The sequence below is a fragment of the Tympanuchus pallidicinctus genome, unplaced genomic scaffold (assembly GCF_026119805.1).
Source record: "Tympanuchus pallidicinctus isolate F22 unplaced genomic scaffold, pur_lepc_1.0 scaffold3, whole genome shotgun sequence".
NCBI classification, from domain to species: domain Eukaryota; kingdom Metazoa; phylum Chordata; class Aves; order Galliformes; family Phasianidae; genus Tympanuchus; species Tympanuchus pallidicinctus.
Genome location: NW_026294747.1, coordinates 68,684,545 through 68,708,556, shown reverse-complemented (window position 1 = coordinate 68,708,556; position 24,012 = coordinate 68,684,545). Strand labels below are relative to the sequence as shown.

General features: G+C 39.0%; 1 long non-coding RNA gene across 1 annotated transcript; it reads right to left on the bottom strand.

Moving 5' to 3' along the window:
- Nucleotides 1–654: 654 nt before the first annotated feature.
- On the bottom strand, nucleotides 655–23,563 carry LOC128086232 (uncharacterized). Its single transcript, XR_008209298.1, has 3 exons — nucleotides 23,404–23,563; nucleotides 7,775–7,872; nucleotides 655–769 (listed from the first exon to the last, which is right to left on the bottom strand). It is a non-coding gene; the product is annotated as an uncharacterized LOC128086232 (long non-coding RNA).
- Nucleotides 23,564–24,012: the final 449 nt, after the last annotated feature.

Sequence of the window (24,012 nt, the reverse complement as noted above, 5' to 3'; positions counted from 1 at the left end):
ACATTTAAATGTATATAAATGTGATAAGAAACAACAAAGATAAAGGGTTCAAAAGCATTAAAAGAATTAATTACACATAAATCTATCCAAAAGCAGTGGTACTTTGAAGAGTGTGTCTCAGCAACTGCTTGCTGTCAGGCAGTTTAGAGAGAGCAGGAGAACACCTACACATTTGGGCTCTCACACTCTTTGACCTCAGACTACAGACTATCAAGCATTTTAGAGCACTTATTATACCTCCCGTTATATTTCCATAAAATACAGAAATATTTCCTTTGGGAAGACCAAAGCCTTATAAACACACCGGGGAGAGCAACGTACAGCAAACAATGATACATAAGCTCTGATCCTTCATTTGTTCTGTCCAGGTCCTCAGCAAGTCCTACAGTTGTGTGAGAGAAAGGAGCATTCACGTTGCACAGGGAGGAAACAGCTGCCCTCTGGATTTCCAGTGGGTAAACACACATGTCTTGAATTATTGTTCGGGAGCATGTGGGACATGGAAAAAGAACCTGGATTTCTCCTTGAGCATGGGATCTAGTACGATCTCTTGGTATGAAGGGTCTAAACTTGTAGCCAGAACATCTGATGTTTCCCATCGCTGTGGCTGAGGAAGATGTATTCTTTGCTCTTTAATGAACCCATAAGAAGTCATTTGAGTCCTAGATGTTTATTTTGTCTTGTTAAAAAATAAGCAAGCAATATACACACAAATTAAATGGCCATTTAAATGGGATGGAAGTTAAAACCAGCAGTACATCTGCATCATCTGAAAAACAGGGAAATTCAGATCAGAGTATAAATGTTATGACATGGACTCTTCTTTCAGATAAATAATGCATTTAGCAGCTGTGCTCATTTTTGTACTTGTCCACATGGATTGCAAGTTTATGGTGCTGAATTATTTGATTAACACACAGATGGTAAACATGAGTAAGTGTATGCAATAGAACCTTACTGTAAACGTAAAACTCAATTAAAAGTCCTAGTAAAGCTAAATGCAGATTCAGAACTGAGGTATTATTATGTCTGTCCAACAAAGGGCGTGCAAATCCAGGCATCGGAAATAAAGTAAAACAAGTAGAGTCTCAGAGCTACAAATTCGTATGTTATGACTTGTGCAAAGGATGTATATTATATTTCAGCATGTGTAATACCTTAACACTGTCTCCACAGTATTGCTGCTGCCAAGTTTATTCTGAGCCAAAATATCCACAGATAGAAACAGAAATACTGTATGTGTAGACAAAGACAATATCTGGAAGATGAAGCAAAATACTTCAAAAAAGTCAAATCAAAAATACCGTATTCTTTGAACAGAATTATTCAGTACCTTGATAAAATAAGAGCACGCTGGATAGATGAAGATATGATGCAGTAAAGAAACATTATTCTTAACACCAGTAATGCGTGGAGCATGCTAAAGGCAAAGCTGAGATAATACACACCTTTCCAAAAACATTTCAGGAGTTTTTGAAAATGGTGTCCTGCATAGTCAGAATTTATCCCTTCCATGATAGATAAAGAAAAAAAAAAATCCATCAGTTTGAAGATTTGTGTCCTGACACAAAGGTTTGTATTCTGGCTATCCAATAGTCTTAGCCTATCTGGTTCATCCCATTTGCAGAACCTACACTTTTGTGGACTCTGATGTGTTCTTTCAGATAGACACAGAGGGTAAGGTCTACAGATTTCTCTTCCTATAACTGAAGGTAGTTACTGCATTTTTGGTGATTTAATATGCTGGTCTTGGGCTCTCAGGTGAGTTACATTCACACTACAAAGAGTTCTGATGAAATCAGTTGATCATTATTAAGTTGGGTACCCAGTGTTGTTAATCTTTCGCTATAGTGTATGACTGCTTGTTTCTCTGCTTCTGCAGACAGTTTTTTTATGTCATAATTTTCTCTTGTCCAAAGGAATATATAGGCAATTTTGAAAAGGAAAATGTGCAGCTTAGCAAAGCCTTGTTCCAGAAAAGCATCTTTAAAATACACTTTTGGGTCCTTGGTCCCTGCTATTGTGGTTTAAAAGAATGTCCACACCATTGGTAAGCAGAGTCTCAGCTGCCTTTTAAGAATACATCCTGTATTTCCCTAGCTTTTCCAGAATGCTGAAAATAGTCTTTTTTTTTTCTTTTTGCCAGCTACAGGTACTACAATATTTATTATTCATTTTAAGTACAAATGAATGAATTACTGGTTTTCCCTTACAGCACTGAAAATGCAAAATACAGAACAGGGAAAAAGGCTGATTCAGGACTAGCTACTAAATGAACTTACCCTTTGGAAAGGGCAACTGTCTTCTCGTGAGATTTAACAACAGGGATGTTGTGGTTTGAACTACTTTGCAACTACTTTTCCTAACACAGCAGCATGAAGGTGTTAGCTTTCACTTTTTCTTTTTGAAAATAAATTGTGGTTGCCACGCTTCTGGCAGAATGTTTCCTCAGCTAGGGGTAATTCCTTGTGACAATTACAGCCTTCTAACTTTTGGGAAAGGTGAGGTAATGCTGGGATGCTAAGTCAGGTAGTTGCTTGAAATTTAAGAACACCTTGAAATAAAAAGAACAGCCATGGTTAGAAAAAAATCAGTGGTATTTAGTTCTTGGCTACTTGGGATAATACAGTTCTATATCCATTCCTAGTGACATATGCTAACTTGTCTTCTTGTTTTAAGCTGTTTTTATTAGATGAAATAGAGTGTGTCAGGCCTTGAAGCTTCTAGATAATAGGACATGGCAGTTTGTCATTTAGGACAGAAATAACTACTGCTTCACAGTCAGAATTCATTACTGTCAGAGTAGATCCTGGTTTTAGTTACCACATACACAGCTGACAACAAGTTATATCCTCTGCATTTGAGAAGACTTGCATGTATTTGATAAATACACTGCAGGTAAGGACTTTGTGCTCACAGTACTACAAGGGTTACTACCTTGGGTGAAAGACATGAAAACTCTGACATGAAATTTATGACTGAGGGCAGAAACATTCATAGTTGACAGTCTAGAGTCAGATGGAATAAATTTTAATTCTGTATGGTTAGCGAGATGGCTCAGGTCGTTGTTCTTCCATTTAATGAACTTGGTTGTCTTCAAATATACCTCTGAACTTTCATTGGATTTTGAGATACCTGGTGATTTTCAGATAATGGAAATGACCTATGCCAGTATGTTTCCAAGATTTTTGATTGTAAATGTATTACCAATGGAACTGAAAATACTAAAGCAACAATTGGAATTACGGAGAGCATGTGTTAATTTATTTTTACCAACCAAATTTGTGAATACAATGCACAAGCCTAATATGAGTTGACATCCAGGCCCAGAATAAGAGCCCACAGATATGTCAACATTATATTATGAGGAACAAAACAGGCTTGTTGAGATCGATGAGAAATTTTCTCATTAGTGTACTATACTGAAAGATAACTACTAACTGTCTTTCACTCTGCATGAGCTGTCAGAAGTTCCCATAGATCTGGGAACTGGAGAAATAATAATAATAATGGAGCACTAGCAGGTTTCACTTATTCATTCAGCCCTGGAAGGAGGAGGTCTGCAGAGCAGCTTCCCTACAATCTATTGACATCATGGAAAACAAAACTTGAGTAAGAGTAATGAAGTGGGTATCAAACCTAATAGGCAAAGGAAGATAACGAAATTCACAAGCTGACCAAACTCAAGATTAACTCCTACAGACAAGGACAAATCACTCAGTGTGGGTACAGAAGGCTGCTCACAGTCGTTGTTCTTGTCCAAAATCCACAAAAGGCTTCAGTAACTGAGTCTTCAGAGATCCTCAGGTATCCTGGATGCTAAAGTCAGGCATTTCAGTAATTGCAAATATAGTCCCCTGGGTAAAAACATGCCTTGCTCCTTGCTGTGATTCATAATAACCTTTTGATTCCACAAACCAAGGAGAAAGATGAGCCTTCCTCCATACAGCCTTCCTGCATACAGCGTGGGAGCCTACCCAAATGACCACCTTTTGGGGGAGGCTTCACAACACAGCTTTCCCCTTAAAAGTGAGCTGTGTGTAATCTCAAACACAAGAAATGCAGGGAACGCTTGGCATTATGGTTTCTTTTGCAATAGTTATTCCTGTGTTTCTTAGACATCATATATATATAGTTAAAATTAATATTGATTGCATGTAAAATGCATGAGCTATGATGCTGGCAGTGAGTAGAGCCAAGTGTTCTCTCTCAGACTAGGTTGTCCCTGGCTTTCTCTTGAGCTTTACATTCTACTGAGAAGGATTAATTAACACTTTAATATTTCTTTGTTTGTCTCATCAGACTGAGATGAAGTTACAACCTTACTTAGAAAACATGCAGTAGACTGAGCATCGTTTATTTCTAAAACAGGCAAAGCATTTTTGCTAAGCAAACCTTGGCAGAAGTTACCATCCCTCTTAAACATTCCACTTATTTGGCAGAACAAGAGGATGAACAGATGTAAAACTTACCAGTTTGCTAAAAGTTCTTAAAAATATATATAATAGTACATCTTGTATGTATTTGTATATATTATGAGGTACACAGTTTTGCTTTTCCTTTCCTTTTTACTGGATTTCTAACATCATGTAGGTCTTGATGAATTTACAAAGCCTTTAGACTTTTGATGGCATTTTTTCAAAATCGTGTGCTCCTATAAAAGTCTTCCCAAGTTTCTGGTCATCCAAATTAAGTTACAAGACAAGACTTATAATAATAAACTTATTTTTGCATTGTCAAAATCAATTCTTATTTATTCTACACTCCTAGGCCTCCCAGAAGCCAAATCTCTTCCCAGTTACCCTTTCCCAGCCAAAACAGTCTTTGCACTCTCTATACCTCTTTCCTCCTGATTTCTTTCAAGCATCTACTTCCAAGCCACATTTGTGGAACACCCTTTGAGGGCCCTTATTCTCCTCAGTCACTGAACATTGGCCTTTAGAAGGGCTTGGCTCTTCCCACTGACTGTGCAGAGAAGCCTCTGGCTCTCTCAAATCATCTTCTGACATCAGCCACATAATTTCTGGACTCTGCAAGGCCTAAATGGGAAGCACGCAAGCTTCAGAATCTCCTCATCCTTAATATTTGTAAGCTAGTAATAATTTACCTGTGTAATTCTAAGGGATGTTAGAAAGTTAACCTTCATAACGTTAATGCATAAACATTTGCAGATATGTAAGAACAGATACTCTGCTACTTACTATGAGAATTTCGTGACCAATTAGTTAGCATTAAAATGTGTATTAATTATATTGAACAATTCAGGCTGTGGAAAGCAGTCTCTAAAAGGGAGGGAGCTATGAATGCCAATTGTATTTACCACCTTGTATAAAAGTTGCATAATTTCTGCTATTTACTTCAGACATGCAGCAAAGCTGGACAAATCCGGGCATGGAGTGTTTACTACTAGAACAAAACACTCCAACAAGAAATTTGCTTGTAGAAGTGAGGTCAGTGTACTTTTTCATGGTTTATACTTGGCTGAAGCAAGTAAGCAGAAGCCATTTTGTTCTGAGTAATGCACATATATCTGTGATTCTGGTGTCATTTTTTGCTTTGTAACTATGCAGAAGATTTAGTTATGTGGGAAGCTATGAGAAAAAACAGCTGTCTGGCACACATGGTGGCTTATCTTAAAGTGAGAGAATCAAAGCGAAACTCGCACTGTTTGACACTCTGATGTATTAAGCCTGCTGTTATCCAGATGTAAAAAAGTATTTATAGATTAACTGGTGTTAAAGAAAATATTAACTATTTACAAACTTAGGACATATTCAGGGTGGAAAAAAAAAACCCACAAAACTTCTGTAGCCTGTTTCTAAGGCATTATTTTATCCTTTGTTTAATGAAAGGACATAAGTTTACCTTTTCCTCTTGTGTTATTTTCAATAGAAAGACAAAATACGCACTTGCCCAAAGTACTAACATTTATGTGAGGGCGAAACCTCCACACACTGACTCCTCAAACACAGGATTTAAAAGGCCCATGCACTAATGTCATGTAACACTCCTTCAGCACTATCCACAGAATGGATCAGCTTTTCATCCTACTAGTTATGGGGAAAACTATAGCAAATTGGATGCCATTGTATAGGAATTCTGGAGATGGAGAGTTTAAAATAACTTTTTAATGTACAACATTGTAATAAAATGTTATTATCCTTTTCATGCCTCTGCTACAGGACGATGAACTTGCGGGACTTCTTTGAGTTATGATTTCTGAAGACAAAAGATCCTGTGTTTGATGGGTCTGTACTGTATACATCTGATACTTGATGTATTTTTGCAGCAGCATAACCACAGGGATATAGGACTAAATACGCAGAGCTGAACAGAACACATTTGTATAGCATCCCCACAGTCATCAGTGGAAAAGCAGCAGCTCTGGAAGCAGGAATGGCCCCTGGGAATATGCAGACTGCAGCTTGGTGGAGAAGCATTATGTTTCATACATCTTGCAGAGAGTTCTGAACTGAAAAGGTATCTGCCCATGGGACCCCGGAGGTGCGTGTACCATTTCTTAGTGTGCTGTATAAATGCACTTTGATAATAACCACACGAGGGCAGAAGAGAACAGACAGCTGCAGACAGCCAGACGGCGGCCTGATTTAAGAGAAGCAGCGAATACTGATATTTTCGTAAGGGATTTTCTATACTTATCTATTCACAAACATACACATCTGGAATTATTTAAATATAAATATATAGAAGATAGAATACATGTACGCAGTGAATACATATTTACAGTGAGCATTTGTAAATATGTATTTCTGGAAAGTATGAGGAAAATTAGTTTGGTTTTAATTTTGGACTGGCTTTAGTAAGGATCTGAGAATAACAGAGACATAAAAAGACTTGAGCCATATTTCCCTCTCATTAAAATAAGCTGACAGTGCTTTCTTCAGTCTTTCCTATTGTACAGGTAAAAGTCTTGTCTTGAGTGAGACAAGAATCAAACTCTGAAATGGGGAAAACCATACAATCTGAAGGGCTTCCATGACCAGGGATACCCCCATTTTACATACTTTGGATGTCCTGTACTGAGAAACAGGATGAAGCAAGTTTTGGTCAGATCAAGCATGAGTCAAAAAAATGAACTTTGTTATTACTAATCTACACAGTTACACTGAATACACAGTGCATACCAGTGTTTAAAATCTCCCAGCCTCACTAAATCAAAGTGATCTCAGATATGCAATATATTTTTCATAAGCAGCCTTGTAAAAATTGTCATGCTTGTATGTCTGGAACGTGTCAACAACACTGCAGGCACCAAACCAGCTGATAGTAATTACTGGAGGGGGAGTGGGAAAGGAAAAAAGAAAAGAAAAGAATTAGGAGCAAAATTAGCAACTGAATTATATGAGCAAAATTAAAAGAAGATTAATTGAGCAGAAGACTGAGAGCCACTTCCCCAGAAATCCTATCCCAGCTTGCCATCTTATTCCTTGTACAATGCCAAATAAATCTAACGTTTCTGTTTCTCGTTGTTGCGAGGATTAATTAGTGAGTGGTTGCACAACAATTGAGAAAAAAATAAAATAACAGAAAATGCTGAGTACTGTTATGATGTGTTTGAAGCTCTCTGATCTGATGTGGATGCACGAGTGGATGGCCTCTGCACTGCAAACTACATAGCAGCCATACTTTAAAGGTAGTTGATTTCTGATTACCATTACATATTTAGAATAAGGAGAAAATAATTGTAATTAAAGTTTAAATTATGTTATAATTAAATTTAAGACGCAAATTGTGCTGGGTAAGCACCTCCTACCTTCTGTTGCTCTGTGGGGCACACATCATAGGTCATTACTGCAGGGCAGCTGCAACACAAACAGCAAGAACCCATCGGTGCTTTGGATGCTGCAGTACCTGGGAGCAACAACCGCTCGATCACCACAAACACTTAATTACACAACTGAAGGAGAGATAGCACGGTGCAAATATCAGCAAGCTGATGCTAAGCTGTGAGAGAGAGAGGCTCTGCCACAGGCTGCCCAGGGAAGCTGCAACCACCCCATCCCTGTAGGCATTCACAGGCCAGGCCAGATGGAGCCCTGGGCAGCCTGGTCTGCTAGGGCATCCCTGCCCAAGCCATTCTGGGATTCTACAGGGAGAAAAGCAGCACTACTGGCAGGCCCCAGTGACAACCAGAACTGGGCACTGGCATTGCCCTCTGATGTCTGTAGTCAGAACCCAGATGTAACCTGCAGTATTCAAACAATTCAGGAGTTTGCTTTTCCCTTCCCCCTCCCCCCATGGTTAGCAGAAGAAATATGGATGAAGCGTGGTTTGCACCAGTTTTGCTAGAGAAAAGTAGCCTTGTGCAAGAGAAGCATTTCTTTCTCTTCCTCTTACTTTCTGCTCTCATCTGCTACCTTAAGGAGCAAACATACATACCATCAGCATTGGAAATTTGTGTCTCAACCTATAGTGACGACTTCTTTCTGAGCTCCTGACCTCAGCTAGAGAGGAGGGAGCTGAGGTCCACAGCAGAACACTGAACCTGCCAGGACCCAAATACCCTTTAAGGTGCTGCAAAAAAGTAAAGGGAAACAAGAAGAGATTTCAAGAAGTGCCTGTGATCAATCACCATACAGCTGCTGTCTAAACTGATCTCCCACAATCTCACTGAATCTCTTAACTACTGCATTGATACAAACATAGCTGCTTTATTATTAAAAACAAAACAACAACAGCAATAAAAAACATAATAAACACTAATTTTCAATGTTCAAGTTGCCCATAAATAATAAAATGATTACTTACATTCTGGTTTCATTAAAGTTTAAATTTGTGGCTCCAGCTACCAGCCCACCACTATCTCATCCATGGCTAAATAGATTTGCATTGGCGGATCTAGTAGCAAGAGTAATTTGATAATCTGCTTGCTCTAATAGCAGCTGAAAAGGATCATCCAAACGGATTTTTTTTTTAAATAATCTGGTTTTCTAATCACCTGAGGGGAGAAACTTGCACAATTTAGTTGCATGATGTTTGCCCTTCCCATCAGCCAATAACAACTATCTGTGGCAACACTGGCAAACTCAGTGCAGCTGCAGGTGGACCATTTTTTTAGAAGTTAGTCAGCTGTGTTGAATTGCTTTGATTTTGTGCAGCAAAAGATGGTCAGTAACAAAGTCTGCACCAAACTCCAACATCTCTTGAGCTTTTAATTACTTTAGTGACCAAAATGTTGGTTTGCAACCTATGAGCTCTTGCTAAAATGTAATTGTAATGTGTAGCCTTAAAAAAATTATTAAAAAAAAAATAATAATAAAAAATAATTAAAAAAAAAAAAAACAAACACAGAACAAGGATAAAACCGAAAAGTACTTTAATTCACAAAGGAGACACAGAGAAACCTATTTTGTTGGTTAAGCACAATCGTATCCATATGCAATTAGGAAGGTGTTAGAAAACTTTGTGAATAATTGTATTAATTTCTGAGTTAACCAGTTGCACAGTGCTGGGACAGACTGCAGCTAGGAAGACCTAGACAGTGGCTATGGGAGGCAGAAATGCTAAAGTGAGTGAGTGAGCAGGCAAGAGGAGTTGATTTGTAAGTCTGATTTACCTTTTGTGCCTGGAGACACAAGGGGTAGGGAAGAACAATTTGTCTCTTAAATGAATTAAAAATAATTAATTTGTGCATAAAACAAAATATGCTTTAAAATATATTTCTTCATATATTTCTCTGTTCTTTGCCTCTGTTTAAAAAATAGCCATACTTCTGATGGTCATCAGTACAACAATATTCTTAATTAAAAATGCCAGTCAGAATTCTTTGGTGAGTCACACGAATATATTGTGCACATCAAGGAAAATGATACAAAAATAACCATGATAGAAGTGGTTTTCTGAAATTTGATGGCAGCAGTCACACTTAACACGTACAGCTGCAGCTTTGCTGCTACCATGGGACACGGTTATTGCTTCCTTTCCGATGGCATAAGATTAAAGCAAGCGTGCACTATCACTGATCAAAACATTAAGTTTGACATCTCCTGTAAGGATGCCCTCCCTGTCAGTGACAGGGAAAGATACTTTGGGGCACTAATAGGACAAAGATGGAAAACAAAGGCTACAAGTAGGCTCAGTTCTAAAGTCTAGGAAACTGGCTCTATGCGCAGTAATTGCAGTGATGCTTCAACATGATTTATCTGTCTGTTAAAGCAGGAATTGTTACTGACTTTAATATCTGGACTGATATTCAGATTAAGTTGTCTTCTATCTTTCCAGTGAAATATTAAACAGATTAAGCTACTCGCACTGTTTCTTTTACTAAAAACGCCAGTATTCAAATTTGACAGTATTGTACAGCCTTTCTGCCTTTTACGTACCACTATTTTCTTCTTTAATAAATTCAAATTTGTTTTAGTGGAAACTACTTTTTGTATGAAACTGGAGAGTTTAAAATAAATATTCTGTGAAACAGTTTTCATCCACAATGATTCTGAACACCTCATGCTCACATTCTTTGCTATGTATTATCTTGTTAGTGATAGGAAAAAATATTTATTATTCTGTGCACATACTTCTGGACTTGTGTCCAGTTTAGGAGATCAAAGTATTTCTCTAGGTTTTGGCTTCCTAGCTTCCATTGGACTGGACTTTTGAAAGCATCCAATGGTGCACATTATGCACCCTGCATCTTTGTAATACGATCAAATAAATCTTCCTCAGAAACCAGCCTGGGAATCCAAAGTGGGAAACAGGGAAGGAAGACTCAGAGAAAGGCAGTTCTTGAAGCATGCTTGCTCAGGCACACATAAAGCAATGATCCCCTTCTGTTTGATCTGTCTGGGGATGACAATAAAAATTACATGGAAGTTTCTTCTGTTTTGGTGGCAGTGAGATGAGCTCTTTGCAGGGCAGATGGCGGGAGGAACTTGATGCTGTCCTGTTGCTGCTGCTTTTCTCTCTCCACCTCTGCAAATCAGGGAGAGACTCTCAGTCACCTGTAGGAGTCTCCTGTAAAGCAGATTAATCGGTGGCAGTAAAGAACTAGGTTACTTCTTGAGGCTGCTGGAGCTGCTCCCAGCTCACAGTTTGTAAAAGAGATCAAAAGCTGAATCTCTCATTTTGTAAACATTAAGTCATTTGAATTGTAGCTCATGCACTATTGCAGTGCACAAGTCAGTTTGATATTGGTAAAGCAGTATTTTTTATAAAGATGTCATGTGGAGAATGACTGACTGAAATGCAGCTATTCACTGGTAGGCTGTAAATTTGGGGATTTTTAGTATTACTTTGTTTTACTTTTTGCTTGAACAAGCAGTTGTGTGTGATGGATTTTGACAGAATCAGAGAGGATATTCTGAAAGGCAAAAATTATTTACATTTCACAGCTGGCTGAGTACTGATTTGTCTCTCAATGCTGAATGTGGCACTGTGAATTCTGTCTCCAGCTCTTCTGTCCTAGCTGGGAATCAGAACAGCAGCGTGGCTTTCCAGCCCCACGGATGCTGACAGGGAGCTCTTGGCAGGGTTTTCCATGGAAATCCATAGGGAATTTGTGCCATCTCTTCAGGCTGTTGGTAGGAATAAAGGCAGTGTCATGCACTACTCTGCGCGTTCCTCCATGCTCTGTAAGGTGGGTGTCAGGAGCGTGAGTTTTGAAAACAACCTGGCTGTAACTGTCTTAATAAAACTGTCTTAATAAAAAGGTGAAGTCATATCTTTACTGCCATTTTAAAGATATGGTATACCAGTATTTTCACATAAAGAGAGTAGGTAAATTAAGTTGGAAACCTCAATGTTCAGTTTAGTGAAGTTATATTAAAGTGAGTGAATGGCACTGTTGGATTGCCGAGACCGCTATGAAATAGTCATCCCTGTTGCCATTGATTTTGTGGTGATGTGGTCATCTTGGCCTGTAAGATACTACTTATTCTACTGTTATATTTACTTAATTATATATAATTTAAGTATATATTAGGCGTATATATATATAGGACCTCGTGGTTCTGTAGAAAGTCACTTAAAGGAGTCTACTGAGTAGACTGTAACTGCATGAATTTAATCAACAAAGAAAGATTTTTAGATATATAGTTATTTTTTTTAATGGAGTGTCTTCTTTTGATCACATTGTAAAAAGTTTGTTGATGTTTCAAATTGAAAATCAGTCCCCTAGAAGCAAAACTGTGAGCCCCCTAAAACCACACTGGGACTTCTCACTTTTGCCCATCCAGTAATACACTACCACACACCTGGCACTGTTACTTGTAGAGCAGAATCCAATCAGTGAAATATAGTGAAGGAGTATTGATACAGTGAGAATGACTTGTACATGGCCTCTAAAAACTCCTTATAGCAATTTAATTGTTTTATCTATTTTTAAATACATAAGCACTTCTACCTAAGAAAGAAAAACAATTGATGTTCCTCCTGTGTATCTATTACTGCATGCTACCAGTTGCCTTTACTGATAGCAGTCTGAAATGGTGTTGCACATGATTTAAATGAAAACAAATACCTAAATGTAGCCCTTGGAGTCAGTTCAGACTGACCCCTTCCTTTGTGGTAAGAATATCATTTTGTGATCCAGACTTACGTGATGTGTGATTACAGCCAGAAAACAGACAGCAGCTTGGCTACAGGTTTTCCAAAGTAGTCAGCAGTCTGAGTTTTTTGGGGCCTGAGTGCCTGTGCAATCTCAAGTTGTTTGAGTGGGACCTGCTTTTCCAGAACTGGCATTTGTTTGTCTTCAGTGATGCAGAGGTACCCCAAATTCACAGACTGGTTGAGGTTGGAAGAGACCTTTGGAGCTCACCAGGTACAACCCTCAATTCAGAGCACTTCTCAATGCAGAGAAACTAGGAGCTCATTTTAAATCTGAAATTGCCTTAAAGATGACACTTTGGCTCCAAAGCAGTGATCTTGAAAATTTTCAACCCCTGTTCTTCTGTGAAGAGGTGGAACAATAAAGGCTGGTCACTGAGTAAGAATGAACCTCCCTACAGGGCAAGGCATGTGTCCCCGTCTCATGTGGACTGAACTGACGTGTGCTAAAGGCTGCTTTCAAATGACTGCTGTAAACAGCACTTAATGCTGGGGCTAGGGAGGCCCTCCATATGGCATTTCCTTGTATTTCCCTGTGCTTTGCTGGCTGCTGGGATGTTGCAGCACTGCAGCTCCCAGGTGATGCTCTGACCTTTTAATGGCACAGAGCACTGTTCAGTGTTATCTTTCTCATTTGTTTCATTCTGTCAAACTCCCACAGGGGGAAACTGCAAGAAATAAAGCTTTTGAGGCTTGAATCTTATGTACTTGGTTTCTCCTTCTGAAAAGTAAATATTTGTGTAATAATCTACGGAACTCATAAAGCAGCTGTGAAATTATCTCAATGTAAGATCTTGTGAACGGATCCAGGATGTAAGAAAACAGCAGGCAAGATCTTGTCTATTCTTCTTGAATAGTGCAAAACATCTGTCAACGAGAATACTGCCAACAAGTCAAGTTTGAAAGGCAGCTGCAGGGTATATGGCTGTACCTGCTGTGTTGGTGAGCACAAAAGGCTTTTGTGGGACGCAATGACTTGAAGAGTGCTGGGCAGCTGCTCCTCTCCCTCCTGTGAGCAGCACATTTCTGATGCCAGCCCTGTGCTCCTGTGTGCACCCAAATTCATATCTTCTTACTCTGCTGTCTCACCTTTTCCCAGCCTTGACCCTGCCCTTAAAATGTTCCCACATCTCTCCTACCTCCAACTACCTTTTCTGGGCTACTTACTACATATCAGCTAGGAACATTAATGTATATCTCTGTTGTATTTATATTTTGAAGAGTGTCTCTGGTTTTTATACACTAATTCAATATGTCAACTTGGCATCATTTAGTGAGGCTCCCTTTGGACCACATTTATCATATTACCTACCCTAGTTTTGTTTTCCTTTCCCCTTTCTCTGCCATCCCTGATTCACTGTGTGCTCCAGCTTTCCATTCTTTGTAAAAATGTATCCCAGGGCACATTTTTTCTTTCTTTCTTTTGGGTCATTTGTTAGTAAGAAATATGCATTTGTTGAATCTGTGGAAAGTAGACCCCAAGTTTGTGCAAGTGTGCTCATCTAATTTCTTTCAACCTCCTGAGAACAAGATGTCTTTCCTGTAGATGCTGTATGTTCTCTTACTTCAATACCTCTATCATTGTGAACTTTACTCATCCCCAATTTGTTTTCAGCCAAGCTGTCCTGCTTTGTTTCATGCGTCTGCACCTCTTACCCTCTCAGCTGGCCTCCAGATAGCTTTTCAGTTACAGCTGACATTGTTTTTTGACTATTCTAACTTCTCAGACATAATCTCCTCTAATTTGGATGGACCTTTCACTGTTACATTTCTTACTGCTTAGCAATAAAAGGGGAAGAATAACACTGTACACGTATATACTGTTAATGACTGCACGTCCTTATTATGGCAATCATTACTTTGCCCTTATAAAAGAGTATATACTTCCACTGTATTACTAGGCACTGTAATAGACTCCATATTGCATTATTGTTCTTTATAGCCAGTGAATAGTACGTCACGCCTCTTTACAAATAGATGCATTCTGCATGGTTTAAGTGCTTGACTGGTAGAATTGCCCATACCGTGCTCAGCCCATATCCTGTTTGTACAGAAGTAAAGCTCAGTGATGCATTCGCCAGTATTTAAAAGACACTGGAGAATAATATTTAACCACTCTGACTGGCTTCATTTCTACAGCTGGAACTCCTTGATATTGAAAAAATAATATTTTTCTTCATTCAGCTTACAACTAATTGTTGTAAGACTGGTGCCCACTCTGATCTTCTACATCAACTTCCAAATGCTCTCCAGATCTAAACCCCAAGATTTGCCATTTCGGATTCTTCTGAATGATACTGGGAATGATTCTCCCACTGTCTATTTGGTAGATTTTTTAAGCATTTTTGGCTACTATTCAGTGGAAATGTTTGAGTAATACAGAAACTGGGATGATCAATATCTGAAGCTTTTGCACAGCTTTACCAACTGCACTATCACACCTGAAGAAATTACATGTTGTTCTATGTGGGCACTCCATATATGCCTCACAAGGACAGCAAAATTCAACACAAATAATGCTGAACATAAACAGCCACAGTGTTTAACTTAGCCAAATCTACCACAGTCAATTGGAATGTTGAAGATAAATTTTTGGCAACTTGGTGATTGGATGTAATGCTGAATCTGTTGCTTCAGGCTAACAAAAAAGATAAAGGAAAAAAAAGGAAATAAAAGTATTAACAATACAGAATCCATTATAAATGTCAAAGAAGTGGATTTTCTCGAGAAATACTGTAGTATAGTATTCGTGGCTTTCTTCTCTCCAACATGTCAAAACAGCATATAAAAGCTGTGCTTTGCTTGAGTAATCTCTCATTCTTTAAAATGTTAAATGATGCTAATAATGTGTGGAAATAAAGCACTATAGGTTATGTCTACATCTGATCCTGAGAGCACATAAATAATGTAAAATCTTTGCTGTAAGCAACTACACCATATGAGCATCTCTGGGTGTTAGTTTGGACTGGCTGTAGCTGGGCCCCGGGCTGAACCCTGGACCTGAAGCCCATGAGGACTGTGCTTGGAGCTGCCTCTGGTTTTACCCAAAGGAAGCTCTTTACGATCTCTGAGAGCTCCTCGTGATGTGAATAAAATCATGGGAAGAGGGAACAGAACGCCTTTCTGATCTGCACTAGGACATTAACATATGTATGATCCTAGATGAAGTCAAAAAAATTCGCTGGACTTTCTTGTAAAATAAATCATCGTAGGCTATTCTTGATACATAGTTGACAATATTTTCTCTAATAGACAGTGTCTTGCTATCTAATATCTTGACCAGAAACTCATACCTTCGCAAATTTAAATTACTCTTTTTAGAAGATGTGAAATGTACATATTTTGTTTCATCTTATCCCTCTCCTCAGAGTAAGTTCTAAATGTCGGTTCAGTGTTTATACAGCAAGACTGCTTCTTGAAGAGTTTCTCTAGGAACTGCTGTGAAAAATGTTAGTGTGACCTCTGCAAAGTTTGTGGAGTCCATAGAGTTCCATTGGCAGTAATCTTTGCACTATGCATCTTCCAAGCCCTGGAGAATGCAAGTTTGCACACATGTTCAATCTTTGTTAACACATTACTAGGTCTTGACAACAAAACGTACATACTAACTCATGCTGGTCCATACTGCTGACTGGGACTGCAAAGGATAATTGCCCATGTTCCTCACAGCCAGCAGCATTTTGTGTTATTTACTGCTGTAGGTATATTAATACAAACGTAACTTTGATGACCTGTTTTATTTAATGCTCACTAATAAGCTGTTATGGGATCTCAAGCCCCCTGTGCAAATGCAAATTCTTCAAAATGAAAAAGTGAAAAGAAAATTAAAACGCTTCCCAGTTGTGCCAGAGGAACATCCTAAGGTGTGCAATATCCATCTTTTTCTAAGGCATCTCCTTGTGTGGCTCTTCTGCCTTCCTTTAGCCACCTCTTCCCCAGTCCAACACACACTTTCCCCTTCAGCTCTCATGCCATTGCAGACATATTCATCCATTGTTGCAAACATCACTTTGGGGTACACCGACCCCAACACAGGCTGTCCTACACAGGTCAGCCATGGTCCAGGCACACAGATGGACGTGTGCTGGCTCTAGCAGAGGAGCACACTGTGGCAGCTTGGATACTGAGGGAGCTCCTTCAGCTGGTACACAACATACCACAAGAAACAGCTATTGAGGAATAGCCTATAATTACTGCAGTGTTCATGCCCAGTGGGAGTTATATTTTCCAGCCAGCAATTCTTTTGCAAGGGGGGAACTTGGGGCAGAAGGAGGGAGAACACAGCCTTTATGCTTGCACCAGCAATGGTAAACTCTCCTCTCTTCTCAGAACAGTTGGGGACTGAGCTGCTGAAAGATTTGGTAGCTGACCACAATCTTCTTTTGGTTTTCCTATAGCTTTCACAGTGGTTGTACCTCAGGACATGACAAGTGCTGATCCGGTATTTGTTCAGGTGAACAGCCTCTCCCTCCCCATGGGTTCTTTCCTTTCCTTCTTATCTCATTTGAGAAAGGAGACCAGGAAAATGAAGGAAAACAAAAGGTGACTGAAATTAACACTCAGATTTTATTGGGAAAAATAAGTATACTTCCAGACTCTACTTAATATATTATTTATTTCTCTTGTTAAAGTGTTTTGCTCAGTTCCATGGAGATGACAGAAAATGACCGAAACATGAGCTTGTTTGAAATGCTGTTGGAGCATGTGTGCTTCTCAGGGTACAGAAAGTTCCCAATGCTCACTGCTTCAGAGGGAAAAGGCAGTCCTCCTTTTCTGTCATGTTGCAGTCCTGACTCACTGGAAGTTTCTTGGAAAGCAGGAGTGCATTTCCAGCTCTGTTTGTTCATACCAGCGTTCGTTATGCAACTTCTGGCAATGCAGTTTATAATACATTCCTTTACTATTTTTCTCTTTGTCCTGTATTTTGTATTATCATCAGCTGTTCTACTTTTTCCTCATCCTTCAAAATCCGGACATGCTGTTCTTGTTTTTTTTTTCAGAAGGGAAAACTAATTTACTTATTTATGTTCTCCTTATGGAAGTATGACTTTCATTACAATTTTTCTGACAAACTGAAGTGATGTCTCTTTACATCTTCATTGTTACACCTTAAAATCATTATTTGCATTTAAACATATTTTTCTTTTTAATTCCTTATGTTTCAAATCTAACACTAGATCCTACTTTTATCTCATTTTAAGACCTGCACCTTCAGTCAAACCAAATTACAATGATTGAGTACAGTTTTAAACCCAAATGTTAGTTAAATTTTAACTTACTTTTTTTTTCTTTTTGTTTTCTCTTTTCATTTAGTTGAGTACATGTCCTGCAGTTTGTGTGTGGCATCTGCTATACCTGTCTTGTGCCATACCTGAGCAGACGTGGCAGCTCCACATAGAGAACAGAGTTGTTCTAAAGGGGAATATCTTATGGAGGAGACAGATTTTTATTTTCTTTTCACCTCTGCTTGAAGCCTGATCCATGAAGGTCTAGAGCCAACCCCCTGGGCAGCCAATGTGGGGTGTCATTACCCTACACACTTACTAAAGTGTTTAGATTCTTTCCGGTGGTGAAATGAATGTTTTGCTGTCAATCTGAAACATGCTATTGATTGGCTGTTTGTTTTTAATAGTCCTGAACATCTGGTGGTTGGTCACTTTGGTGAAGGACTGAGATAGCAGTGCCTCAGCTCTGGGTTTGAGGCAGATTTGCTGAATCAAATGTCCATGGCAAACTCTTTGGGAGAAGTGTCAGGCCAGTTTACAATCAATTGCTACAGAGAGTAGAAACAGCTGCTTCCCATCCTCTCCCTTTCATTTGCTGTTTGAGACAATTTTGGCTAAAATGGAAGAAATTGTAGGATGCCCATTAACATACATTACTTTATTTAGCACATGCATTTTACTCCTTTTTCATTTGTTTCTAAACTAGTCTTCATCTGCTGAGCTAAGAACAAACAAGTGAGTATGAAATCTGGCAAGACAGCAAAGACAGGCAAATGGCTGAAGGGACAAGAGAAGGAATTTGCTTCAATGAGATTTTCAGCTTGTCACTGACATCAGAAAAACCCTACAAGGCTCTCAAGGCACCACTTGGAATAAAAATATTTTGAAACTGTACTTTTTAATTTAAAATATATATTTTTAAATTCTTCTGTATACATAAAACAGTGACAGTGTTGGACTCAGTTACCTACATACAGGTATGTAGTAACATCTGGAATACCCCAGATCTGTTTGGCTCCAGAAGTGCATGGGTAACCCCACAGGTCTTCTCAGCCCCATACAGATGTGTCTGGGGTGTTCTGGACCATCTCATATCCCATAACAAAGTGACAGTTTGTCAGCTGAACTGAGTGTTGAGATTCACCATCAGTATCTAGGCAGAGAGAATGAACACCTGGTGAGAACTCAGTGTGAATGTAATGCTCAGATACCACTGTAATAGGTAATTTTTAATCTATATTTTATTTTTTTAATTTTTAAGATGAGGTTTATGCATAACATTGATGTGACTTAACAACTTATTGGACCATATGTCACTTCGATCCTGGATTTCCCCTTACCCTGTCTACCCTGCGTGTCCAGCCAGCTGCTGATGCTAGAATCAGATGTTAGATGTTTGCCTGATGTTAGGAGATTCAGTGTGATGCTAATGCTGCTCAGGAGCAGTTCACAATCTCTGAGTCAAACACCTGGATACATTCGAGGCCAAGCTGGATGCCAAGCTGGGCAGCCCTGGCTGGTGGGTGGTGACCCTGCTCACAGCAAGGGGGTTGGAGCTTAATGATTTTCAAGGTCCCTTCCAACCAAAGCTGTTTGATGGCTGTCAAACCCACTACTGTGTTTAGCTGAAGGTGTCCTGTCGGCCATAAAACCTGATGCCTCCATGTGCTCCTCTTGATACAATTGCCCAAATGTCCTCCTCTCCTGTTCTGAATGAGCATTAGGAGGGATATGACTGTGTCCCAGGAAAAGCTTCTCTCAGCCACAAGCATCCAAGATTTAAGCATTGTTTTTTTTTTCTGGGTTTGTATGTTCTACAAAGCTAGAGCAAGTTTTTCAAAGACGTTCCAATACCTTCATCATGAACCAAATCTTCTTCTTCTTCTCGATGGGAAGGGAAATATGCTTATTCTTCCACATTTACCTTATACATGGAAAAGCAGAGGAAAAAAACCAAAAAGATATTACCAATTACTCAGTGCCTTCACCTGGAAAAAAAATCGCTTGTGTCTGCCAAAATACTGCACTTGAATCTATATTTTAAACTGAACGTGATCCCTTTCCAAAGAATATGTCAATACTGCCCTATGACGTTTGGAAATGTTAGCATTCTTTCCAGAGAAATCTAGATCTACAAATGATTTCTTGTAATAACGAACAGAAATAGCTACATTCCTTTTGAAGTTAACATGGAGCCCCTCAAACTGTGGTGAATTCCCCCACCAAAGTGTGTGACTAACAAATGTCCACATTTTCAGCTGAAGTCTAACACATGCCTATGTTATGCTAGCTATTTTCTAGACCACACATTTTTATCATTCATCAAAGTTTAGTGTCTAGGTTTATTTTAGCCCTTCACATAAATAAGATGAAAGCTCTAGATCATCAGTTCTTTCTGCTTTTATTTACTGGAAAATATTTCATACCACTTTCAGAGATTAAGATTTGGTAACACTTTATTTTATCTGTCTTATTATTTTAATTTATGGAGTGTTCTCAGTAATAGCAAAGATCTTAACAGATACCTTTGGTACAAAGCAGCAAAAATTAGAATGTATGTCCAAGAATGTTGTCCAGACATTTCTTGAACGCTGTCATGTTGGTGCTATGACCATTGCCCTGGGCAGCCTGTGCCAGTGCCCAAAACTAAGTTAATCCCAGATCTAAAGCAGTACAGGAGGAAACAGAACATAGTTAGACATATGTAATAATGCAAGATAAGCAAGGAATGAATACTGAAACTGGGAGCCAGGTGTTACTGGAGTAGAGCAACTTTAGAGCAGGTCTGTTAATAGAGATTGCACCTGGGAGTTGCTCACTGTCAGTGCCCCAAACCTGAGCATGAGAAAAGGGTAAAACATCATAAAAATGTGCCCAACTTAGAACCAACTATAGTCATTTCCATTACTTTCTTTTTTTTTTTTTTAAATTCTGCATGGACTTTGGAGGCTCAGAATCTGAAGATGTTTATCATTTTGATAGTCAGATCAGTAAAAGAAAAACTGTGTTGTAACAAAATTTACCAAATCTGATATTGGAGGAAATCTGATGTCAAAGTATGAATAAAATATTGATAGGATGCTGATTCTTAAGCTATCTTGAGAAATATAGGTCATGTGTCAGTGTTGGATGACTCGCAATTTGCTTTACTCTCCATGGCCTTTACGTAGGCAGCTGTATCTGAGTCTGTCCAGTAAGCATGCAGCAAGAAGACTGAATGCAGCAGTTTGATGTTTAGAACTGTTGTACACTTTTTTATGGATGCTGTAGGAATTAGATGCTCAGTTTTCAAGGAGTTTCAACAATGTGAAATGTCTTATCTGTGAGTTGAGTGCTTTACAGTCTCCTGTTGTGCTGAGTTAACATCCCATAAACAGGAACAGCTCAACAGGCAGGACGGGGAAAAAAGGGAAGGAAAATGCTCTTATTTAAAGGAGAAAGACAAGGGGAGGAAACCTATCCAGAGATTGAAAACTCCAGGAGTTCTGAATCTCTGAACTAAAAGGAGAAAAAAAAAACTGGCTAAAAATATCACAGGAATCCTTGCCTAAGCAAGCTAAGGTCTATTACATAACTGTGAATCCTGGCAATAAGTAGTGCTTGAGCACAGTGTATTCCTACAGCACTGCAATCTGTCTGAGTTTAAAGTGTGTCCTGTTACCATTTATGTCCAGGTGTGATATTATTATCCCTGATACCAGAAACCGAGGTGAAATAAATTTATACTGCAAGTACTGGGACTTGCATGGATGAACAGCAGTTCACAGGAACAGAAGGAGTTTCTCCAGAAGCCATTCCTGTGCAGTGGATCACTCTACTTTAAAATAAATTCCATCCTTGGTGTATTTTTCAAAATGTTATGATCCAGAAGAGACTGACATAACGTCTTTTCTGGGATGGTGAATGTTGTGGTTTGCTGGGTGCTGACTGGAGCCACCTGGGATGTCCCTGGCATAGCAGGAAAAAAAAAAAAAAAAAAAAAAGGCTGACCTTACTGTCTGTCTTGCTTGGAGATCAGAGACATTTTTTCCAATGCCGTTGCTGGCTTCTGGAAGATGTTATTCAGTGCAGGAGAGTGAAGGCTACCTGTGGAAGCCCCAGAAACCTTTCTATACCCTTCCTACTTTCAGAGAGATCAGAACACATCTGTTTTGCCAGCAGTGTTCTCCTGAGGTTTCTACAGGTTATCCCTGTGCCATTCATTTTATCTAAAGTTGATTTTAGTCTTTATCCTCAAATATTCAGTGAAGAGTGTCATACAATAAGTCACATGAGCAGATACAACAGTTTCTTGCATAAAATTTTATGAGTTTTCAAAGATGAAAAAAGGATAAGCAGCACAGTCAGCACTTTGCAGTCCTTCCTGAGACCTCATCCTCTCCAGGGAAATGACAGATCAATCCAAACATAAACTCAGTAAAGTGTAAGACAACAAGTTCACTGTGGATTAAAATTTAATCCTTTTAATAGAAACTTTAAGTTACAAGGAACTTTTAGCTTTCATTGGATAGCTTTTCCTATTAGCCATGTTAGTCAAGTCTGGTCCAAGGTGGTCAGAAGAGGCATCGCTTCTCATGCATACAAACAACAAAACCAGAGCAACAACGAAAAAGGAAGCCCCCTGGCCTTATCTAGGCGAGTGCCCCCTCTCTTAGAGCTGTAATGCACACCTGAAGATCTGCCCAGTAGTGTGGGACCCACAACAGATGCTGATTGTTATTGACATAATAAAAAATTTAGCCAGACACGAACCAACCAGCTGACAGCTGCACGAGCAGTTTGCTGGTAGCTTCGGAAAGGTCATGGAGCTACATGAGATTTAGTAACCACCCCTTCCCTTGATAAGGCACATGGCCAAGGGAAGTTATAGAGCATGATTTGCAATTGTCATAGATAGGGCAGTAGGATCTCAGAGTCAAAAGGGATGATTAAAGGCTTGGGGAGACAGCATAGCTAGGTCATATTTATGCATTAGAGAAGCTGACAACTGCAGGGGACTGATTATGGAACTGTTGGTCACAGCTTCTTTTAGCAAAACTGATTTTGCTGGGGAAGAGATTAAAAAAGTGCTGCAGCTCCTAAGTACTGCTGTCTGGTTTTGATAGACACCTAAATTGCTCTGCCTTAAATAAATATTAAGTATGACAAGGAAAGAGATTTAGATCCACCATCAGCTAAATCAGCGCACAGAAATTGATGGAAGGCTTTGAGATAAAATTATTCCTCCCTTGCACACAGGTGCTCAAGATTTTTTTTCTGTTGCCTCTGTGTATTTTTCTGTTATGTAGTACATGTTTACCTTCTGCTGACTGAAGTGTGGGCTTCCATACCCTTGTCCTGACCCAGTTCCACAAAAAAGATTTTTCTCCACCTGATGATGGACTCAGACTCCAATAAATGCTATTTGCAGACACTCTCACCAGGAGAACTGGAGTCCAAAATACATTAGAAGGCACACTTTCAGAAGAACTTGTAAATTATCTGCTTGGGACTTGTACAAACAATAGGTATACAATTGTACAATCAATAGGTGTACAACCAACAGGTATACAGAAGTTAGGTTTAGTAAGATTACTGTGGTGGAAAGATAATCAAAATAAATAGAAATACTCACCAGTGTTGTAGGCTCATAGTAAACTCCACAAGGAGCAATCTCCAGAAAAACATCCTTACTCAGTGGCAGTCAGCACTTAAATGGGATCTAGGAGAGATCTGACTTTCAGATTATTAGCATAGTAAGCAAGTTTTCTGCTTCTCTGCATGACTTGAGTAACAAATACTTAGGTGTACAAAAGTTTTTGCAAAAAAGTTAAAATATAACCCAATAAGGCATTTGTCCAACAGAAGCTGTAATGCCACAAGTGCTCAGTGAGAGTATACCACTAGAACTTTTGTAAACAAACTCATTAAGGGCAGCATTATTGAAGAAGTTGAATCTGCTGGCTGGGTCTTGCCAGTCATCTTGACAGAGGAGAGAGAATGAAAGCAGCAGTGACTGCTGCTACTTTGTTTGTACGTGCTGTCAGTGAACATCTTAGCAGTAAAAAGTACATAATGGAAGAAAACATGTTTTTAACATCTATTTTATCATTTTCTACTATTTTTATGTGGGAAATCCTTTGAATGCTACAGCAACTAACATTAATGAATTAAAATAAATACAAGTAAGTTCCTGTTTGTTCTTATCCAATGTATTTTTATTTTCCTATGAGAAAATGGTCTA